Genomic DNA, 21,549 nt, shown 5'->3' with positions numbered 1-21,549 from the left:
ATAGTCTCAAGGCCTTAGGTAGGGTCACTGTCAGGGCCTTACTTAGGATTAGCATCAGAGCCTTCGTTAGGTATAATGTCAGGGCCTGAGTTAGTAGTGTCAGGGCCTTAGTGAGGGACAGTGTCAGGGCCTTGGTTAGGACGAGCGTCAGAGCCTTTTTTATGTGAAATGGCAGAGCCAGAGTTAGGAGAAGAGTCAGGCCCTTAGTTACGTACACTGTCCGGGCCTTAGTTACGGACAATATTACGGCCTGAGTTAGCAGTACTGTCAAGGCCTTAGTTAAAGACACTGTCATGGCAATGTTTAGGAGGAGCATAAGGGCCTCTGTAGGATCAGCGTAAGGGGCTGGGGCTGGGGCCACGGCTGGGGCTGGGGCTAGTGCTGGGGCTAGGACTAGGGCTAGGACTAGGTCCTTAGTTAGAATAGTGTCAAGGCCTTAGTTACGGTCACTGTCAGGCCCTTAGTTAGGGACAGTATCACACCCTGACTTAGTAGTAATGTCAAGGCCTTATTAAGGACAGTGTCAGGGCAAGGCCTAGGAGGAGCGTAAGGGCCCTTGTAGGATCAGGGGCTAGGGCTGGGGCTGGGGCTAGGGCTAGGGCTATGGCCTTAGTTAGGGATTGTGTCAAGGCCTTAGTTAAGGACAGTGTCAGCGCAAGACATAGGAGGATCATAAAGGCCTCTGTAGGATCAGCATCAGGGCCTGGGGCTGGGCCTGGGGCAGGGCCTGAGGCTAGGCCTGGGGCTGGGGCTAGGAATAGGGCCTTAGTTAGAAATAGTGTCAAGGCCTTACTTAGGGTCACTATCAGGGCCTTAGTTAGGGTTCGCATCAGAGCCTTCGTTAGATATAATGGCAGGGCCAGAGTTGGGAGGATAGTCAGGCCCTTAGTTAGGTACACTCTCAGGGCCTCAGTTAGGGACAGTATCACGGCCTAAATTCGTAGTACTGTCAAGGCATTAGTTAAAGACACTGTCATGGCAATGTTTAGAAGGAGCATAAGGGCCTCTGTAGGATCAGTATAAGGGGCTGGGGCTGGGGCTACGGCTGGGGCTGGGGCAGGGGCTGCAGCTGGGGCTGGGGCTGGGGCTGCAGCTGGGGTAGGACTAGGCCATTAGTTAGGCATAGTGTCAAGGCCTTAGTTAGGGTCACTTTCAGGGCGTTAATTAGGGTTAGCATCAGAGCCTTCGTTAGGTATAATGTCAGGGCCTGAGTTAGAAGTAGTGTCAGGGCCTTGGTGAGGGACAGTGTGAGGGCCTTGTTAGGATGAGCGTCAGAGCCTTTTTTATGAGAAATGGCAGAGCCACAGTTAGGAGAGACAGGCCCTTAGTTAGGGACACTGTCAAGGCCTTAGTTAGAGACAATATTATGGCCTGAGTTATTAGTAGTGTCAAGGCCTTAGTTAAGGACAGTGTCAGGGCAAGGCGTAGGAGGAGCATAATGGCCTTTGTAGGATCAGAATCAGGGGCAGGGGCAGGGGCTGGAGCTGGGGCTGGGGCTGGGGCTGGGGCTAGGGCTAGGGCTAGGGCTGGGGCTGGGGCTAGGGCTAGGGCTGGGGCTGGGGCTGGGGCTGCGGCTAGGGCTGGGGCTGGGGCTGGGGCTGGGGCTGCGGCTGGGGCGGGGGCTGGGGCTGGGGCGGGGGCTGGGGCTGGGGCTGGGGCTGGGGCTGGGGCTGGGGCTGGGGCTATGCCCTTAGGAATAGTGTCAAGGCCTTAGTTAGTGTCAGCATCAGGGCCTTAATTAGGGTTAGCATCACAGCCTTCATTAGGTATAATGTCATGGCCTGAGTTAGTAGTAGTATCAAGGCCTTAGTTAAAGACACTGTCAGGGCAAGGCCTCGGAGGAGCAAAACGGCCTTTGTAGTATCAGCATCAGGGGCTGAGGCTGGGGCTGGGGCTGGGGCTAGGGCTAGGGCTAGGGCCACAGTTAGGAATAGTGTCAAAGGCTTAGTTAGTGTGACTGTCAAGGGCCTTATTTAGGGGTGCCATCAGAGCCTTCATTAGGTATAATGTCAGGGCCTGAGTTAGTAGTGTCAGGGCCTTAGTGAGGGACAGTGTCAGGGCCTTGGTTAGGATGAGCGTCAGAGCCTGTTTTATGTATAATGGCAGGGCCAGAGTTGGGAGGATAGTCAGGCCCTTAGGTACACCATCAGGGCCTCAGTAAGGGACAGTATCACGGCCTAAATTAGCAGTACTGTCAATGCCTTAGTTAAAGACACTGTCAGGGCAAGGACTAGGAGGAACATAAGGGCCTCTGTAGGATCAGCATAAGGGGCTGGGGCTGTGGCTGGGTCTGTGGCTGGGGTTGGGGTTGGGGCTGGGGCTACTGCTGGGGCTGGGGCTGGGGTTGAGCCTGGGGCTGGGGCTAGTGCTGGGGCTAGGACTAGGGCTAGGACTAGGCCCTTAGTTAGGAATAGTGTTAAGGTCTTAGTTGCGGTCACTGTCAGGCCCTTAGTTAGGGACAGTATCACACCCTGACTTAGTAGTAATGTCAAGTCCTTACTTAAGGACAGTGTCAGGGAAATGCCTAGGAGGAGCATAAGGGCCCTTGTAGGATCAGGGGCTAGGGCTGGGGCTGGGGCTAGGGCTAGGGCTACGGCCTTAGTTAGGAATAGTGTCAAGGCCTTAGTTAAGGACAGTGTCAGCGCAAGACCTAGGAGGAGCATAAAGGCCTCTGTAGGATCAGCATCAGGCCCTGGGGCTGGGCCTGGGACAGGGCCTGAGGCTAGGCCTGGGGCTGGGGATGGGATTGTCGCTGGGGCTGGGGCTGGGGCTAGGAATAGGGCCTTAGTTAGAAATAGTGTCAAGGCCTTACTTAGGGTCACTGTAAGGGCCTTAGTTAGGGTTCGCATCAAAGCCTTCGTTAGATACAATGGCAGCGCCAGAGTTGGGAGGATAGTCAGGCCCTTAGTTAGGTACACTCTCAGGGCCTTAGTTAGGGACAGTATCACGGCCTAAATTAGTAGTACTGTCAAGGCCTTAGTTAAAGACACTGTCAGGGCAAGGCCTAGGAGGAACATAAGGGCCTCTGTAGGATCAGCATCAGGGGCAGGGGCTGTGGCTGGGGCTCTGGGGCGCTGGGGCTGGGGCCGGGGCTAGGGCTGGGGCTAGGGCTGGGGCTAGGACTAGGCCCTTAGGAATAGTTTCAAGGCCTTAGTGTCAGTGTCAGGGCCTTAATTAGGGTTAGCATCACAGCCTTCGTTAGGTATAATGTCAGGGCCTGAGTTAGAAGTAGTGTCATGGCCTTGGTGAGGGTCAGTGTGAGGGCCTTGTTAGGATGAGCGTCAGAGCCTTTTTTATGTAAAATGGCAGAGCCAGAGTTAGGAGGAGAGTCAGGCCCTTAGTTAGGGACACTGTCAGGGCCTTAGTTAGGGTCAATATTACGGCCTGAGTTAGTAGTAGTGTCAAGGCCTTAGTTAAGGACAGTGTCAGGGCAAGGCCTAGTAGGAGCATAAGGGTGTCTGTTGGATCAGCATCAGGGGCTGGGGCTGGGGCTGGGGCAGGGGCAGGGCCTGGGGTTGGGGCTGGGGCTGGGGCTAGGACTAGGGCCTTAGTTAGAGTCACTGTCAGAGCCTTAGTTAGGATTAGCATCAGAGCCTTCATTAGGTTTCGTGTCAGGGCCTGAGCTTGGAGTAGTGTCAGGGCCTTAGTTAGCGACAGTGTCAGGGCCTAAGTTAGGAGTGGAATCAGGGCCTCTCTTAGAACAGTGTCAGGGTGTTAAGTGTAGTGTCAGGGCATAATTTAGGACAGTGTCAGGGCCTTAGTTAGGACTAGCATCAGAGCCTTGGTTAGGTATCGTGTCACGGCCTGAGTTAGCCGTAGTCTCCCTACTTAGGGACAGTGTCACGGCCTTGGTTAGGACCACCATCAGAGCCTTTGTTAGGCACAGTGTCAGGGTCTTCGTTAGGACTGGCGTTACGGCCTTCTGTTAGGTGCACTGTCAGGACCTGAGTCAGGCACAGTGTTAGGGACTTTCTTAGGGATAGTATCAGGCCCTGATGCTGTCCCTTATAGTCTAAGCTGTCACTAAATAATGCCCTGATCCTGTCCATAACTAAGGCCCTGAATATGTCCCTAAGTGCATCTCTGACGATGTCCTTAACAGCCTGAACTCTCTTCAAGTTATCTCTGAGGCTCTGACACTGGCCCTTCCTAAGGCCTCACCCCGGGGTTGTCCCAGGCTGCTGGGCAGTTTTCTCTTGTCCGCATCTCTGGCCAGCTGCCTGCCATTGGCCACTCTAAGATTCTGCGATGCAGTGGTCCCACGTGGGATGTGCCTGTGTACGCTCACCTGTGGGAGGAGAGTCATGGCCACTCCGCCCTCCAGGGGACTGCGGCTCAGGGTAGGAATCTCTCAGCCAGTGTCTGGAGAACGGGTTCTGTGTCCTTGTTTGTTGTAAATCCCTTGGAGTTACCTCTAACATTTTTTAAATGGATCTCCCCCTCAGGATAATTTGATCATAATTTGATTATATCAATAATCAAATTACTGATAAATAATATAAATTACTTACCACATAAAAATTCAGGAATGACATTATTAGAATGAGCAGGAAAACACTGGATGCCCCCCACCCCCAATGATCTATTACTTGCAGGATTTAAAATTCTAATGAGAAAACACTCACTCTCCTCACCCTCTTGGGCGTCAGCACAAGGCGGGAATCAGCTGCATCCTTTATTTACCCCTCTGATTTTCCAGAACCTTTCCTTCAAGGAGAAATCTCTGGGCTCTGCGGGAGCTGTGAGTGGTGACCATCAGGTAAATCTGAGACTGAAAAGCAAGAGGAAAAGAGATAGAGGAGGAGATGAGAATCGGTGATGGGGAGAAGCAGGGGCATCCCCGTTCAATCGCAGGCCGAGGGTCTGGGTTAATCTCCAACGAAGCTAAGGACCACCAGGATCTGGCCCCACTGGCCTTGTCACCTGGTGTGGGGACTGGGGACAGCCAAACCACCATGGCCACTCTCAGAGAAATAAAGAAGGTGGGAGGGCACCCCGAGAGCCAGATTGAAAATGGTCATGCTGTGAGATAGTAAGATGCCCTTTTCAGAAAAGTGAAGACTGTTCTCTTGGCTCTCAAAGACTTGCAAATACTCTGTGTCCTTCTGGAGGCATGCTGAAGGCTTCAGCCTTTGAGGGCAGTAATGGGAGTGCATCGGGGCTCAAAACCATCCAGCACTCACTCACTCCTTGAGGGTGCCGAGGATGACCAGTGACCACCCCTCGGGTGCCGTGGGGCCTGAAATTCCCTGATCACCGAGGACAGGAGGGGCCGCACAGACACTCCACTGGACCACCGGGGGCTTGGCCGGGGGGGCTACATACAGTCCTTTATCAGATACATGGTTTGCAAACATCCTGTGCCATTTTGGATGGTGGATTATCTTATTCCTTGCTCCTTTTGTACACAACTCTTTCTCATTTTGAGGAAGTCTAATTCATCTATTTTGTGTTTGCTGCTTGTGCTTTTGGTAGACCTAAGATATCATGACCAAATCCAAGGTCATGAAGATTTACTCTCATGTTTTCTTCTACGAGTTTTATAATTTTGGCTCTTGCACCTAGGCCTTTGGTCCATTCTGTGTTGATTTTGTATGTGGGGTGGGGGGAGGTAAGGATCCAACTTTACTCTTCTGCATGTGGGTATCCAGTTGTTCCACTACCTGTGCTAACTGTTTGGGAGAAAATACCTGCAAATGATGCGACCAACAAGGTCTTAATTCTAAAGTATACAAACGGCTCATTCAGCTCAAAAAAAAAAACAAAATCAACAAATGAGCAGAAGGTCTAAACAGACATTTCTCCAAAGACATACAGATAGCCAATAGGCACATGAAAAGATGCTCCACATCGCTAATTATTAGAGAACGCAAATCAAAACTACAGTGAGTTATCACCTCATAGCGGTCAGAATGGCCATCATTAAAATGTCTAGAAAGAAATGCTGGAAGGGGTGTGGAGAAAAGGGAACCCTACTACACTACTGGTGAGAATGTAAATTGATGCCGCCACTATGGAAAACAGTATGGAGGTTCCTCAAAAACTAAAACTAGAATTACCGTATGACCCAGCAATCCCACTCCTGGGCACATATCCAGACAGAACTATAATTCAAAAAGATACATGCACCCCAGCATTCACAGCAGCACTATTCACAATAGCCAAGACACGGAAGCAACCTGAATGTCCCTCAGCAGATGAATGGATATAGAAGATGTGGTACATATATACAACGGAATATTACTCAGCCATAAAACAGAATGAAATAATGCCATTTGCAGCTACATGGATGGACCTAGAGATTATCATACAAAGTGAAGTAAGTCAGACAGAGGACAACAAATACCATATGATATCACTTATATGTGGATTATAAAATGAGACCCAAATGAACCTATCTACAGAACAAAAACAGACTCACAAATAGAGAAAACAGACTTGTGGGTGTCAAGGGGAAGACAGGGGAGAGGGATGGATTGGGAGTTTGGTATTAGTAGATGCAAATTATTAGATATAGGATGGATACATAAGGTCTTCCTGTACAGCACAGGGAACTGTATTCAATACCCTGTAATGAACCATAATGGAAAAGAATATGAAAAATATGTATATATGTATGTACCTATGTATAAATCACTTTGCTGTGCAGCAAAAATTAACACAACATTGTAGGTTAACTATACTTCAGTATCAATTAGTTTGAAGGCACTTTTATAAATTAGGTCTTAGTTCTCTTGTCCTTTCATCCTGGGACAAATGTATAACAGAAACTAACCTGGATTACTCCCGGATGAACTCATATTACACAGAACTTTAACTGTTGAACAAACCGTGAATACCAGTTACACCATGGCATGGCCTGATCCAATATGAAGTTTGTAAACCTTGAAACAAGCCTGCAGAATCCACTAAATTTGGAAATTCAAACTGAAATGAAGCCACCTATCCCATGACTTCTCCACAACTAGTTATACAACACCAATTGGAAACCATATACAATCAAATGAATGTAGACAGAAACAACTATAGCCTTCCTTTTTTCCCTTTTAGATGAATATGGTACTTAAGGTGATGTCTTGGGCCGTTTCAGGGTGTTACTCAATTTCCTGGGTATCTGCCATGCACACAGGAGGTACACATGTTAGTTAACTTGTTTGTGCAACTAAATGAAGGTAGTTAATACCACAAAACTGTATACATAAAGTGAATTAAATGCTAAAGTCGTGGTTTGTATTTTTAATGACAATGAAAAAAACAGTGTAGCGCTGGTATTTGTTACAAAAATGAACGTTAAAAACATTCTTAATGAAAAAAGCCATAGAGAAAAGGCCCCCTAGATCCCATACTCATCTTGTCTGCTTCAAATCCATCAAGGTTGTCCAAATGAGGGAGAAACTCAGTCATGGGTCCAGAAAAAGAAAACTGGATCAGGATGGAAAAAGACATTTGCAGACCGTTCGGACAGTAGGTGAAGGTTGAAGTGGGGCTGAGTATTAAATTATAATGTGGACATCAGGATTTCTTCATTTAGGGGTTATGTGCTGGTGCCTTGGGCAAAACACACTGAGCATTTTGTGTCAAGTGGCAAATGTGAGTACTTTTTGCCATTATTGCAACTTTTCTGTACATTTTAAATTACTGGAAAGTAAATTACTTTTCTAGACAACCATGTCAGGATCATGACAGAAAATCAGGTAAGACAGACATCAAATTTTTCTTATAGAGGCCAAGACTTACCCAGACCACGTTCAACCAAAGTTGTGATACTTATTTCCCTTGTAGAAGTCCGCATGGTGTTAAGAGGCACCGTGGGAAGAGTATAGTAGTAGCTACCATGTCGTGGGTCCTGTGCATCACCTGGGGGGCAGTAGAAATGGTGAGATTTTAGTATTGCAATTTTTCACATTACTTCAAAAAATATGTTAAAAAGTAAATTCAGTAAAGTTGCAAAATATGCAGTCAATATACACAAATCAGTTTCGTTTCTATACACTAATAATGAACCACCAGCAAGAAACATTCAGAAAACAATCCCATTTACAATTCCATCCAAAAGAACGAACTATTTAGCAATAACTTTAACCAAGGACACGAAAGACCTATACTCAGAAAACTATAAAGCACTGGTAAAGAAACTGAAGACACAATAGAAAACAATATTCCATGCTCATGCGTCAGAAAAATTACTATTATTAAAATGTTTGGGAGAGCGGGAAGATGGCGGAAGACATGCACATCACCTTCCTCTCCACAGACACATCACAAATACAGCTACACGGGGAACCACCCCTACAGAACACCTACTGAACGCTGGCAGAAGACCTCAGACCTCCCAAAAGGCAAGGAACTCCCCACGGGGCTTCCCTGGTGGCGCAGTGGTTGAGAGTCCGCCTGCCGATGCAGGGGACACGGGTTCGTGCCCCCGTCCGGGAAGATCCCGCATGCCGCGGAGCGGCTAGGCCCGTGAGCCATGGCCGCTGAGCCTGCGCGTCCGGAGCCTGTGCTCCGCAACGGGAGAGGCCATAACAGTGACAGGCCCGTGTACCGAAAAAAAAAAAAAAAAAGAAACTCCCCACGTACCTGGGTAGGGCAAAAGAAAACAGAATAAACAGAGACAAAAGGATAGGGCCGGGACCTGCACCAAAGGGAGGGAGCCGTGAAGGAGAAACGGTTTCCACACACTAGGAGCCCCTTCGCGGGCGGAGACTGTGGGTGGCAGAGGGGGAAAGCTTCGGAGCCGCGGAGGAGACCGCAGCCACAGGGGTACGGAGGGCAAAGCAGAGAGATTCCCGCACAGAGGAGCGGTGCCGACCGCCACTCACCAGCCCGAGAGGCTTGTCTCCTCACCCGCCGGGGCGGGCGGGGCTGGGAGCTGAGGCTCGGGCTTCAGTCAGAGCGCGCTGGCGGCATGAACACAGCCTGAAGGGAGTTAGTGCGCCACGGCTGGCCGGGAGGGAGTCCGGGGAAAAGTGTGGAGCTGCCGAAGAGGCAAGAGACTTTTCCTTCCCTCTTTGTTTCCTGGTGCGTGAGGAGAGGGGATTCGGAGCGCTGCTGAAAGGAGCGCCAGAGACGGGCGCGAGGCGCGGCTGAAAGCGCGGACCCCAGAGACGGGCGTGGGACGCTGGGGCTGCTGCTGCCGCCACCAAGAAGCCTGTGTGCGAGCGCAGGTCACTCTCCACACCTCCCCTCCCGGGAGCCTGTGCTGCCCGCCACTGCCACGGTCCCGGGCTCCACAGACAACATCACCCGGGAGAACGCACGGGCGCGCCTCGTGCTGGCGCAACGTCACGCTGGCCTCCGCCGACGCACGCTCGCCCCGCCTCCGTGCCCCTCCCTCCCCCGCGGCCTGAGGGAGCCAGAGCCCCCGAATCAGCGGCTCCTTTAACACCGTCCTGTCTGAGCGAAGAATAGACGTCCTCCAGCGACCCACACGCAGAGGCGGCGCCGAATCCAAAGCTGAGCCCCGGGAGCTGTGCGAACAAAGAAGAGAAAGGGGAATCTCTCCCAGCAGCCTCAGAAGCAGCGGATTAAAGCTCCGCAATCAACTTGATGTACCCTGCGTCTGTGGAATACCTGAATAGACAACGAATCATCCCAAATTGAGGAGGTGGACTTTGAGAGCAAGACTTATGATTTTTTTTCCCCTTTTCCTCTTTTTGTGAGTGTGTACGTGTATGCTTCTGTGTGAGATTTTGTCTGTATACCTTTGCTTTCACCATTTGTCCTAGGGTTCTATCCGTCCGTTTTTTGTTTTTGTTTTTGTTTTCTTTACTTAAAAATTTTTTTTTCTTAATAATTCTTTATTTTAATAACTTTATTTTATTTGACCTTACTTTATTTTCTTTTATCCTCTTTCTTTCTTTCTTTCTACTTTTTCTCCCTTTTATTCTGAGCCGTGTGGATGAAAGGCTCTTGGTGCTGCAGCCAGGACTCAGTGCTGTGCCTCTGAGGTGGGAGAGCCAACTTCAGGACACCGGTCCAAAAGAGACCTCCGAGCTCCACGTAATATCCAACGGCGAAAATCTCCCAGAGATCTCCATCTCAACACCAACACCCAGCTTATCTCAATGACCAGCAAGCTACAGTGCTGGACTCCCTATGCCAAACAACCAGCAAGACAGGAACACAACCCCACCCATTAGCAGAGAGGCTGCCTAAAATCATAATAAGTCCACAGACACCCCCAAAACACACCACCAGACGTGGACCTGCCCATCAGAAAGACAAGATCCAGCCTCATCCACCAGAACACAGGCACCCTCCACCAGGAAGCCTACACAACCCACTGAACCAACTTTAGCCACTGGGGACAGACACCAAAAACGACGGGAACTACGAACCTGCAGCCTGCAAAAAGGAGACCCCCAAACACAGTAAGATAAGCAAAATGAGAAGACAGAAAAACACACAGCAGATGAAGGAGCAAGATGAAAACCCACCAGACCTAACAAATGAAGAGGAAATAGGCAGTCTCCCTGAAAAAGAATTCAGAATAATGATAGCAAAGATGATCCAAAATCTTGGAAATAGAATAGAGAAAATGCAAGGAACCTTTAACAAGGACCTAGAAGAAGTAAAGATGAAACAAGCAACGATGAAAAACACAATAAATGAAATTAAAAATACTCTAGAAGGGATCAACAGCAGAATAACTGAGGCAGAAGAACGGATAAGTGACCTGGCAGACAAAATAGTGGAAATAACTACTGCAGAGCAGAAGAGAGAGAAAAGAATGAAAAGAACTGAGGACAGTCTCAGAGACCTCTGAGACAACATTAAACGCACCAACATTCGAATTATAGGGGTTCCAGAAGAAGAAGAGAAAAAGAAAGGGACTGAGAAAATATTTGAAGAGATTATAGTTGAAAACTTCCCTAATATGGGAAAGGAAATAGTTAATCAAGTCCAGGAAGCACAGAGAGTACCATACAGGATAAATCCAAGGAGAAACATGCCAAGACACATATAATCAAACTGTCAAAAATTAAATGCAAAGAAAACATATTAAAAGCAGCAAGGGAAAAACAACACATAACACACAAGGGAATCCCCATAAGGTTAACAGCTGATCTTTCAGCAGACACTCTGCAAGCCAGAAGGGACTGGCAGGACATATTTAAAGTGATGAAGGAGAACAACCTACAACCAAGATTACTCTACCCAGCAAGGATCTCATTCAGATTGGATGGAGAAATTAAAACCTTCACAGACAAGCAAAAGCTGAGAGAGTTCAGCACCACCAAACCAGCTTTACAACAAATGCTAAAGGATCTTCTCTAGGCAAGAAACACGAGAGAAGGGAAAGACCTATAAGAACAAACCCACGCACATATGGTCACCTTATCTTTGATAAAGTGGCAGGAATGTACAGTGGAGAAAGGACAGCCTCTTTAATAAGTGGTGCTGGGAAAACTGGACAGGTACATGTAAAAGTAGGAGATTAGATCACTCCCTAACACCATACACAAAAATAACCTCAAAATGGACTAAAGACCTAAATGTAAGGCCAGAAACTATCAAACTCTTAGGGGAAAAACATAGGCAGAACACGCTATGACATAAGTCACATCAAGATCCTTTCTGACCCACCACCTAGAGAAATGGAAATAAAAACAGAAACAAACAAATGGGACCTAATGAAACTTCAAAGCTTTTGCACGCACAGCAAAGGAAACCATAAACAAGATGACAAGACAACCCTCAGAATGGGAGAAAATATTTGCAAATGAAGCAACTGACAACGGATTAATCTCCAAAATTTACAAGCAGCTCATGCAGCTCAATAACAAAAAAACAAACAACCCAATCCAAAAATGGGCAGAAGACCTAAATAGACATTTCTCCCAAGAAGATATACAGATTGCCAACAAACACATGAAACAATGCTCAACATCATTAATGATTAGAGAAATGCAAATCAAAACTACAATGAGATATCACCTCACACCAGTCAGAATGGCCATCATCAAAAAATCTAGAAACAGTAAATGCTGCAGAGGACGTGGAGAAAAGGGAACACTCTTGCACTGCTGGTGGGAAGGTGAATTGGCACAGCCACTATGGCGAACGGTATGGAGGTTCCTTAAAAAACTACAAATAGAACTACCATATGACCCAGCAATCCAACTACTGGGCATAGACCCTGAGAAAACCATAATTCAAAAAGAGTCCTGGGCTTCCCTGGTGGCGCAGTGGTTGAGAGTCCGCCTGCCAATGCAGGGGACTTGGGTTCGTGCCCAGGTATGGGAGGATCCCACATGCCGCGGAGTGGCTGGGCCCGTGAGCCATGGCTGCTGGGCCTGCGCGTCCGGAGCCTGTGCTCCGCAACGGGAGAGGCCACAACAGTGAGAGGCCCGTGTACCGCAAAAAAAAAAAAAAAAAAAAAAAAAAAGAGTCCTGTACCAAAATGTTCACTGCAGCTCTATTTACAATAGCCTGGACATGGAAACAACTTAAGTGTCCATCATCGGATGAATGGATAAAGAAGACGTGGCACATATATACAATGGAATATTACTCAGCCACAAAAAGAAACGAAATTGAGCTATTTGTAAGGAGGTGGATGGACCTAGAGTCTGTCATACATAGTGAAGTAAGTCAGAAGGAGAAAGACAAATACCGTATGCTGACACATATATATGGAATTTAAGAAAAAAAATGTCATGAAGAACCTAGGGTTAAGACAGGAATAAAGACACAGACCTACTAGAGAATGGACTTGAGGATATGGGGAGGGGGAAGGGTAAGCTGTGACAAAGTGAGAGAGTGGCTTGGACATATATACACTACCAAACGTAAAATAGATAGCTAGTGGGAAGCAGCCGCGTAGCACAGGGAGATCAGCTTGGTGCTTTGTGACCACCTAGAGGGGTGGGATAGGGAGGGTGGGAGGGAGGGAGATGCAAGAGGGAAGAGACATGGGGACATATGTATATGTATAACTGATTCACTTTGTTATAAAGCAGAAACTAACACACCATTGTAAAGCAATTAGACTCCAATAAAGATGTTAAAAAAAATGATTCTTTGGCAAAATCCTGCACCTTGTTGCTACTTGTGCATTCCTCATTGCTTTCAATTCCTAGAAAGCATCTTTGCAAGGCAACATGGACATTCACACCTGTATGACGCTGTTTCTACAGAAGGCCCTGACACTGCCCCTAAATAACGGACTGACACTGGTCCCAAGTATGGACCTGATCCTGTCCATAACTAAGGCCCTGAAGATGTCCCTCATGAAGTCTCTGACACTGCCCTTAATAAGCCCCTGACACTGTCCCTAGCTAATGGCCTAAGCTATAACTTACAAAGTCCCTAACACTATCCCCAGGACGCTGACACCCTCCCTGAGGCTTTGATGCTGTCCCTTAGTGCCTAAGCGGTGACAAAATAACACCCTGATTCTATTACTAAGGCCCTGAATATATCCCCAAGAAAGTCTCTGAAGTGTCCCTAACTAACGGCCTGAACTGTCTCTTACGAAGGCCCTCAAGTGATCTCTGAGGGCCTGACAACACTGTCCCTAACTAAGGCCCCGTTGCTGGCCCTAACTAACGTCCTGATGCTGAAGCTAACTGAGGCCCCGATGCTCTTCCTAACTAAGGCCTTGATGCCCATTCTACCTGAGGCCCTGAAACTGTCCGTAACTAATGACCTGACTCTTTTCCTAACTAACACCCTCATTTTGTCCCTCATTAATGCCCTGACACTGGTCGACACCACAGCCCTGATGCTGGCCCAATCTAAGGCCTTGACGATGTCCCTAATAGTCTTAGATGTCCCTCACCGTTGTCCTGACCCTGTCCCTCACCAAGGCCCTGACCCTCTTCCTAACTAAGGCCCGGATGCTGTCTCTACCTCAGAATCTGAAATTCTAATGTCCCGACTCTCCCTAACTTCCTGACGCTGCCCCTAAGTGAGGCCCTGACACTCTTCTTAACTAAGGACTTGCCGCTGTCCCTACCTAAAACCCTGACACTGTCTGTAACTAATGACCTCTTTCCCTAACTAACACCGCAGTTTTGGCCCTACCTAACGCCCTCACACTGGTTCTAATTATGGCCATGATGCTCGCTCTAAGGCCCTGAAGATATCCCTAAGTAACAGCCCGAACTGTGTCTAGCTAAGGCTCTCACGTTATCTCTAACTGAAGCACTGACACTGTCCCTAACTTAGGCCCTGATGCTGTCCCCTATAGTCTAAGCTGTCACTAAATAATGCCCTGATCCTGTCCATAACTAAGGCCCTGAATATGTCCCTAAGTGCATCTCTGACGATGTCCTTAACAGCCTGAACTCTCTTCAAGTTATCTCTGAGGCTCTGACACTGGCCCTTCCTAAGGCCTCACCCCGGCGTTGTCCCAGGCTGCTGGGCAGTTTTCTCTTGTCCGCATCTCTGGCCAGCTGCCTGCCATTGGCCACTCTAAGATTCTGCGATGCAGTGGTCCCACGTGGGATGTGCCTGTGTACGCTCACCTGTGGGAGGAGAGTCATGGCCACTCCGCCCTCCAGGGGACTGCGGCTCAGGGTAGGAATCTCTCAGCCAGTGTCTGGAGAACGGGTTCTGTGTCCTTGTTTGTTGTAAATCCCTTGGAGTTACCTCTAACATTTTTTAAATGGATCTCCCCCTCAGGATAATTTGATCATAATTTGATTATATCAATAATCAAATTACTGATAAATAATATAAATTACTTACCACATAAAAATTCAGGAATGACATTATTAGAATGAGCAGGAAAACACTGGATGCCCCCCACCCCCAATGATCTATTACTTGCAGGATTTAAAATTCTAATGAGAAAACACTCACTCTCCTCACCCTCTTGGGCGTCAGCACAAGGCGGGAATCAGCTGCATCCTTTATTTACCCCTCTGATTTTCCAGAACCTTTCCTTCAAGGAGAAATCTCTGGGCTCTGCGGGAGCTGTGAGTGGTGACCATCAGGTAAATCTGAGACTGAAAAGCAAGAGGAAAAGAGATAGAGGAGGAGATGAGAATCGGTGATGGGGAGAAGCAGGGGCATCCCCGTTCAATCGCAGGCCGAGGGTCTGGGTTAATCTCCAACGAAGCTAAGGACCACCAGGATCTGGCCCCACTGGCCTTGTCACCTGGTGTGGGGACTGGGGACAGCCAAACCACCATGGCCACTCTCAGAGAAATAAAGAAGGTGGGAGGGCACCCCGAGAGCCAGATTGAAAATGGTCATGCTGTGAGATAGTAAGATGCCCTTTTCAGAAAAGTGAAGACTGTTCTCTTGGCTCTCAAAGACTTGCAAATACTCTGTGTCCTTCTGGAGGCATGCTGAAGGCTTCAGCCTTTGAGGGCAGTAATGGGAGTGCATCGGGGCTCAAAACCATCCAGCACTCACTCACTCCTTGAGGGTGCCGAGGATGGCCAGTGACCACCCCTCGGGTGCCGTGGGGCCTGAAATTCCCTGATCACCGAGGACGGGAGGGGCCGCACAGACACTCCACTGGACCACCGGGGGCTTGGCCGGGGGGGCTACATACAGTCCTTTATCAGATACATGGTTTGCAAACATCCTGTGCCATTTTGGATGGTGGATTATCTTATTCCTTGCTCCTTTTGTACACAACTCTTTCTCATTTTGAGGAAGTCTAATTCATCTATTTTGTCTTTTGTTGCTTGTGCTTTTGGTAGACCTAAGGTATCATGACCAAATCCAAGGTCATGAGGATTTACTCTCATGTTTTCTTCTACGAGTTTTATAATTTTGGCTCTTGCACCTAGGCCTTTGGTCCATTCTGTGTTGATTTTGTATGTGGGGTGGGGGGAGGTAAGGGTCCAACTTTTACTCTTCTGCATGTGGGTATCCAGTTGTTCCACTACCTGTGCTAACTGTTTGGGAGAAAATACCTGCAAATGATGCGACCAACAAGGTCTTAATTCTAAAATATACAAACGGCTCATACAGCTCAAAAAAGAAAAAAAAATCAAAAAATAAGCAGAAGGTCTAAACAGACATTTCTCCAAAGACATACAGATAGCCAATAGGCACATGAAAAGATGCTCCACATCGCTAATTATTAGAGAACGCAAATCAAAACTACAGTGAGTTATCACCTCACAGTGGTCAGAATGGCCATCATTAAAATGTCTAGAAAGAAATGCTGGAAGGGGTGTGGAGAAAAGGGAACCCTACTACACTACTGGTGGGAATGTAAACTGATACAGCCACTATGGAAAACAGTATGGAGGTTCCTCAAAAACTAAAACTAGGATTACCATATGACCCAGCAATCCCACTCCTGGGCACACATCCAGGCAGAAGTATAATTCGAAAAGATACATGCACCCCAGCATTCACAGCAGCACTATTCACAATAGCCAAGACACGGAAGCAACCTGAATGTCCCTCAGCAGATGAATGGATATAGAAGATGTGGTACACATATACAACGGAATATTACTCAGCCATAAAACAGAATGAAATAATGCCATTTGCAGCTACATGGATGGACCTAGAGATTATCATACAAAGTGAAGTCAGTCAGACAGAGAACAACAAATACCATATGATATCACTTATATGTGGATTATAAAATGAGACCCAAATGAACCTATCTACAGAACAAAAACACGACTCACAAATATAGAAAACAGACTTGTGGGTGTCAAGGGGAAGACAGGGGAGAGGGATGGATTGGGAGTTTGGTACTAGTAGATGCAAATTATTAGATATAGGATGGATACATAAGGTCTTCCTGTACAGCACAGGGAACTGTATTCAATACCCTGTAATGAACCATAATGGAAAAGAATATGAAAAATATGTATATACGTATGTACCTATATATGAATCACTTTGCTGTGCAGCAGAAATTAACACAACATTGTAGGTTAACTATACTTCAGTATCAATTAGTTTGAAGGCACTTTTATAAATTAGGTCTTAGTTCTCTTGTCCTTTCATTCTGGGACAAATGTATAACAGAAACTAACCTGGATTACTCCCGGATGAACTCATATCACACAGAACTTTAATTGTTGAACAAACCGTGAATACCAGTTACACCATGGGATGTCCTGATCCAATATGAAGTTTGTAAACCTTGAAACAAGCCTGCAGAATCCACTAAATTTGGAAATTCAAACTGAAATGAAGCCACCTATCCCATGACTTCTCCACAACTAGTTATACAACACCAATTGGAAACCATATACAATCAAATGAATGTAGACAGAAACAACTATAGCCTTCCTTTTTTTCCCTTTTAGATGAAGAGAGTATTTAAGGTGATGTCTTGGGCCGTTTCAGGGTGTTACTCAATTTCCTGGGTATCTGCCATGCACACAGGAGGTACACATGTTAGTTAACTTGTTTGTGCAACTAAATGAAGGTAGTTAATACCACAAAACTGTATACATAAAATGAAGTAAATGCTAAAGTCGTGGTTTGTATTTTTAATGACAATGAAAAAAACAGTGTAGCACTGGTATTTGTTACAAAAAATGAACGTTAAAAACATTCTTAGTGAAAAAAGCCATACAGAAAAGGCCCCCTAGATCCCATACTCATCTTGTCTGCTTCAAATCCATCAAGGTTGTCCAAATGAGGGAGAAACTCAGTCATGGGTCCAGAAAAAGAAAACTGGATCAGGATGGAAAAAGACATTTGCAGACCGTTCGGACAGTAGGTGAAGGTTGAAGTGGGGCTGAGTATTAAATTATAATGTGGACATCAGGATTTCTTCATTTAGGGGTTATGTGCTGGTGCCTTGGGCAAAACACACTGAGCATTTTGTGTCAAGTGGCAAATGTGAGTACTTTTTGCCATTATTGCAACTTTTCTGTACATTTTAAATTACTGGAAAGTAAATTACTTTTCTAGACAACCATGTCAGGATCATGCCAGAAAATCAGGTAAGACAGACATCAAATTTTTCTTATAGAGGCCAAGACTTACCCAGACCACGTTCAACCAAAGTTGTGATACTTATTTCCCTTGTAGGAGTCCGCATGGTAATAAGAGGCACCGTGGGAAGAGTATAGTAGTAGCTACCATGTCGTGGGTCCTGTGCATCACCTGGGGGGCAGTAGAAACGGAGAGATTTTAGTATTGCAATTTTTCACATTACTTCAAAAAATATGTTAAAAAATAAATTCAGTAAAGTTGCAAAATATGCAATCAATATACACAAATCAGTTTCGTTTCTATACACTAATAATGAACCACCAGCAAGAAACATTCAGAAAACAATCCCATTTACAATTCCATCAAAAAAACGAACTTTTTAGCAATAACTTTAACCAAGGACACGAAAGACCTATACTCAGAAAACTATAAAGCACTGGTAAAGAAACTGAAGACACAATAGAAAACAATATTCCATGCTCATGCGTCAGAAAAATTACTATTATTAAAATGTTTGGGAGAGCGGGAAGATGGCGGAAGACATGCACATCACCTTCCTCTCCACAGACACATCACAAATACAGCTACACGGGGAACCACCCCTACAGAACACCTACTGAACGCTGGCACAAGACCTCAGACCTCCCAAAAGGCAAGAAACTCCCCACGGGGCTTCCCTGGTGGCGCAGTGGTTGAGAGTCCGCCTGCCGATGCAGGGGACACGGGTTCGTGCCCCCGTCCGGGAAGATCCCGCATGCCGCGGAGCGGCTAGGCCCGTGAGCTATGGCCGCTGAGCCTGCGCGTCCGGAGCCTGTGCTCCGCAACGGGAGAGGCCACAACAGTGACAGGCCCGTGTACCGAACCAAAAAAAAGAAAGAAAGAAAGAAAGAAAGAAAGAAACTCCACACGTACCTGGGTAGGGCAAAAGAAAACAGAATAAACAGAGACAAAAGGATAGGGCCGGGACCTGCACCAGTGGGAGGGAGCCGTGAAGGAGAAATGGTTTCCACACACTAGGAGCCCCTTCGCGGGCGGAGACTGTGGGTGGCGGAGGGGGAAAGCTTCGGAGCCGCGGAGGAGACCGCAGCCACAGGGGTACGGAGGGCAAAGCAGAGAGATTCCCGCACAGAGGAGCGGTGCCGACCGCCACTCACCAGCCCGAGAGACTTGTCTCCTCACCCGCCGGGGCGGGCGGGGCTGGGAGCTGAGGCTCGGGCTTCAGTCAGAGCGCGCTGGCGGCGTGAACACAGCCTGAAGGGAGTTAGTGCGCCACGGCTGGCCGGGAGGGAGTCCGGGGAAAAGTGTGGAGCTGCCGAAGAGGCAAGAGACTTTTCCTTCCCTCTTTGTTTCCCGGTGCGTGAGGAGAGGGGATTCAGGGCGCTGCTTCAAGGAGGCTCCAGAGACGGGCGCGAGGCGCGGCTGAAAGCGCGGACCCCAGAGACGGGCGTGGGACGCTGGGGCTGCTGCTGCCGCCACCAAGAAGCCTGTGTGCGAGCGCAGGTCACTCTCCACACCTCCCCTCCCGGGAGCCTGTGCTGCCCGCCACTGCCACGGTCCCGGGCTCCACAGACAACATCCCCGGGAGAACGCACGGGCGCGCCTCGTGCTGGCGCAACGTCACGCCGGCCTCCGCCGACGCACGCTCGCCCCGCCTCCGTGCCCCTCCCTCCCCCGCGGCCTGAGGGAGCCAGAGCCCCCGAATCAGCGGCTCCTTTAACCCCGTCCTGTCTGAGCGAAGAACAGACGTCCTCCGGCGACCCACACGCAGAGGCGGGGCCCAATCCAAAGCTGAGCCCCGGGAGCTGTGCGAACAAAGAAGAGAAAGGGGAATCTCTCCCAGCAGCCTCAGAAGCAGCGGATTAAAGCTCCGCAATCAACTTGATGGACCCTGCGTCTGTGGAATACCTGAATATACAACGAATCATCCCAAATTGAGGAGGTGGACTTTGAGAGCAAGACTTATGATTTTTTCCCCTTTTCCTCTTTTTGTGAGTGTGTACGTGTATGCTTCTGTGTGAGATTTTGTCTGTATACCTTTGCTTTCACCATTTGTCCTAGGGTTCTATCCGTCCGTTTTTTTTTTTTTTTTGGTTTTTGTTTTTTTTTACTTAAAATTTTTTTTCTTAATAATTCTTTATTTTAATAACTTTATTTTATTTGACCTTACTTTATTTTCTTTTATCCTCTTTCTTTCTTTCTACTTTTTCTCCCTTTTATTCTGAGCCGTGTGGATGAAAGGCTCTTGGTGCTGCAGCCAGGACTCAGTGCTGTGCCTCTGAGGTGGGAGAGCCAACTTCAGGACACCGGTCCAAAAGAGACCTCCGAGCTCCACGTAATATCCAACGGCGAAAATCTCCCAGAGATCTCCATCTCAACACCAGCACCCAGCTTATCTCAATGACCAGCAAGCTACAGTGCTGGACTCCCTATGCCAAACAACTAGCAAGACAGGAACACAACCCCACCCATTAGCAGAGAGGCTGCCTAAAATCATAATAAGTCCACAGACACCCCCAAAACACACCACCAGACGTGGACCTGCCCATCAGAAAGACAAGATCCAGCCTCATCCACCAGAACACAGGCACCCTCCACCAGGAAGCCTACACAACCCACTGAACCAACTTTAGCCACTGGGGACAGATACCAAAAACGACGGGAACTACGAACCTGCAGCCTGCAAAAAGGAGACCCCCAAACACAGTAAGATAAGCAAAATGAGAAGACAGAAAAACACACAGCAGATGAAGGAGCAAGATGAAAACCCACCAGACCTAACAAATGAAGAGGAAATAGGCAGTCTCCCTGAAAAAGAATTCAGAATAATGATAGTAAAGATGATCCAAAATCTTGGAAATAGAATAGAGAAAATGCAAGAAACCTTTAACAAGGACCAGAAGAACTAAAGATGAAACAAGCAACGATGAAAAACACAATAAATGAAATTAAAAATACTCTAGAAGGGATCAATAGCAGAATAACTGAGGCAGAAGAACGGATAGGTGACCTGGAAGATAAAATAGTGGAAATAACTACTGCAGAGCAGAATAAGAGAAAAAAGAATGAAAAGAACTGAGGACAGTCTCAGAGACCTCTGAGACAACATTAAACGCACCAACATTCGAATTATAGGGGTTCCAGAAGAAGAAGAGAAAAAGAAAGGGACTGAGAAAATATTTGAAGAGATTATAGTTGAAAACTTCCCTAGTATGGGAAAGGAAATAGTTAATCAAGTCCAGGAAGCACAGAGAGTACCATACAGGATAAATGCAAGGAGAAACATGCCAAGACACATATTAATCAAACTGTCAAAAATTAAATGCAAAGAAAACATATTAAAAGCAGCAAGGGAAAAACAACACATAACACACAAGGGAATCCCCATAAGGTTAACAGCTGATCTTTCAGCAGACACTCTGCAAGCCAGAAGGGACTGGCAGGACATATTTAAAGTGATGAAGGAGAACAACCTACAACCAAGATTACTCTACCCAGCAAGGATCTCATTCAGATTGGATGGAGAAATTAAAACCTTCACAGACAAGCAAAAGCTGAGAGAGTTCAGCACCACCAAACCAGCTTTACAACAAATGCTAAAGGATCTTCTCTAGGCAAGAAACACGAGAGAAGGGAAAGACCTATAAGAACAAACCCACGCACATATGGTTACCT

The sequence above is a fragment of the Hyperoodon ampullatus genome (assembly GCF_949752795.1).
Source record: "Hyperoodon ampullatus genome assembly, chromosome: 12".
Taxonomy (NCBI): Eukaryota; Metazoa; Chordata; class Mammalia; order Artiodactyla; family Ziphiidae; genus Hyperoodon; species Hyperoodon ampullatus.
Note: the sequence above shows the minus strand (reverse complement) of the source record.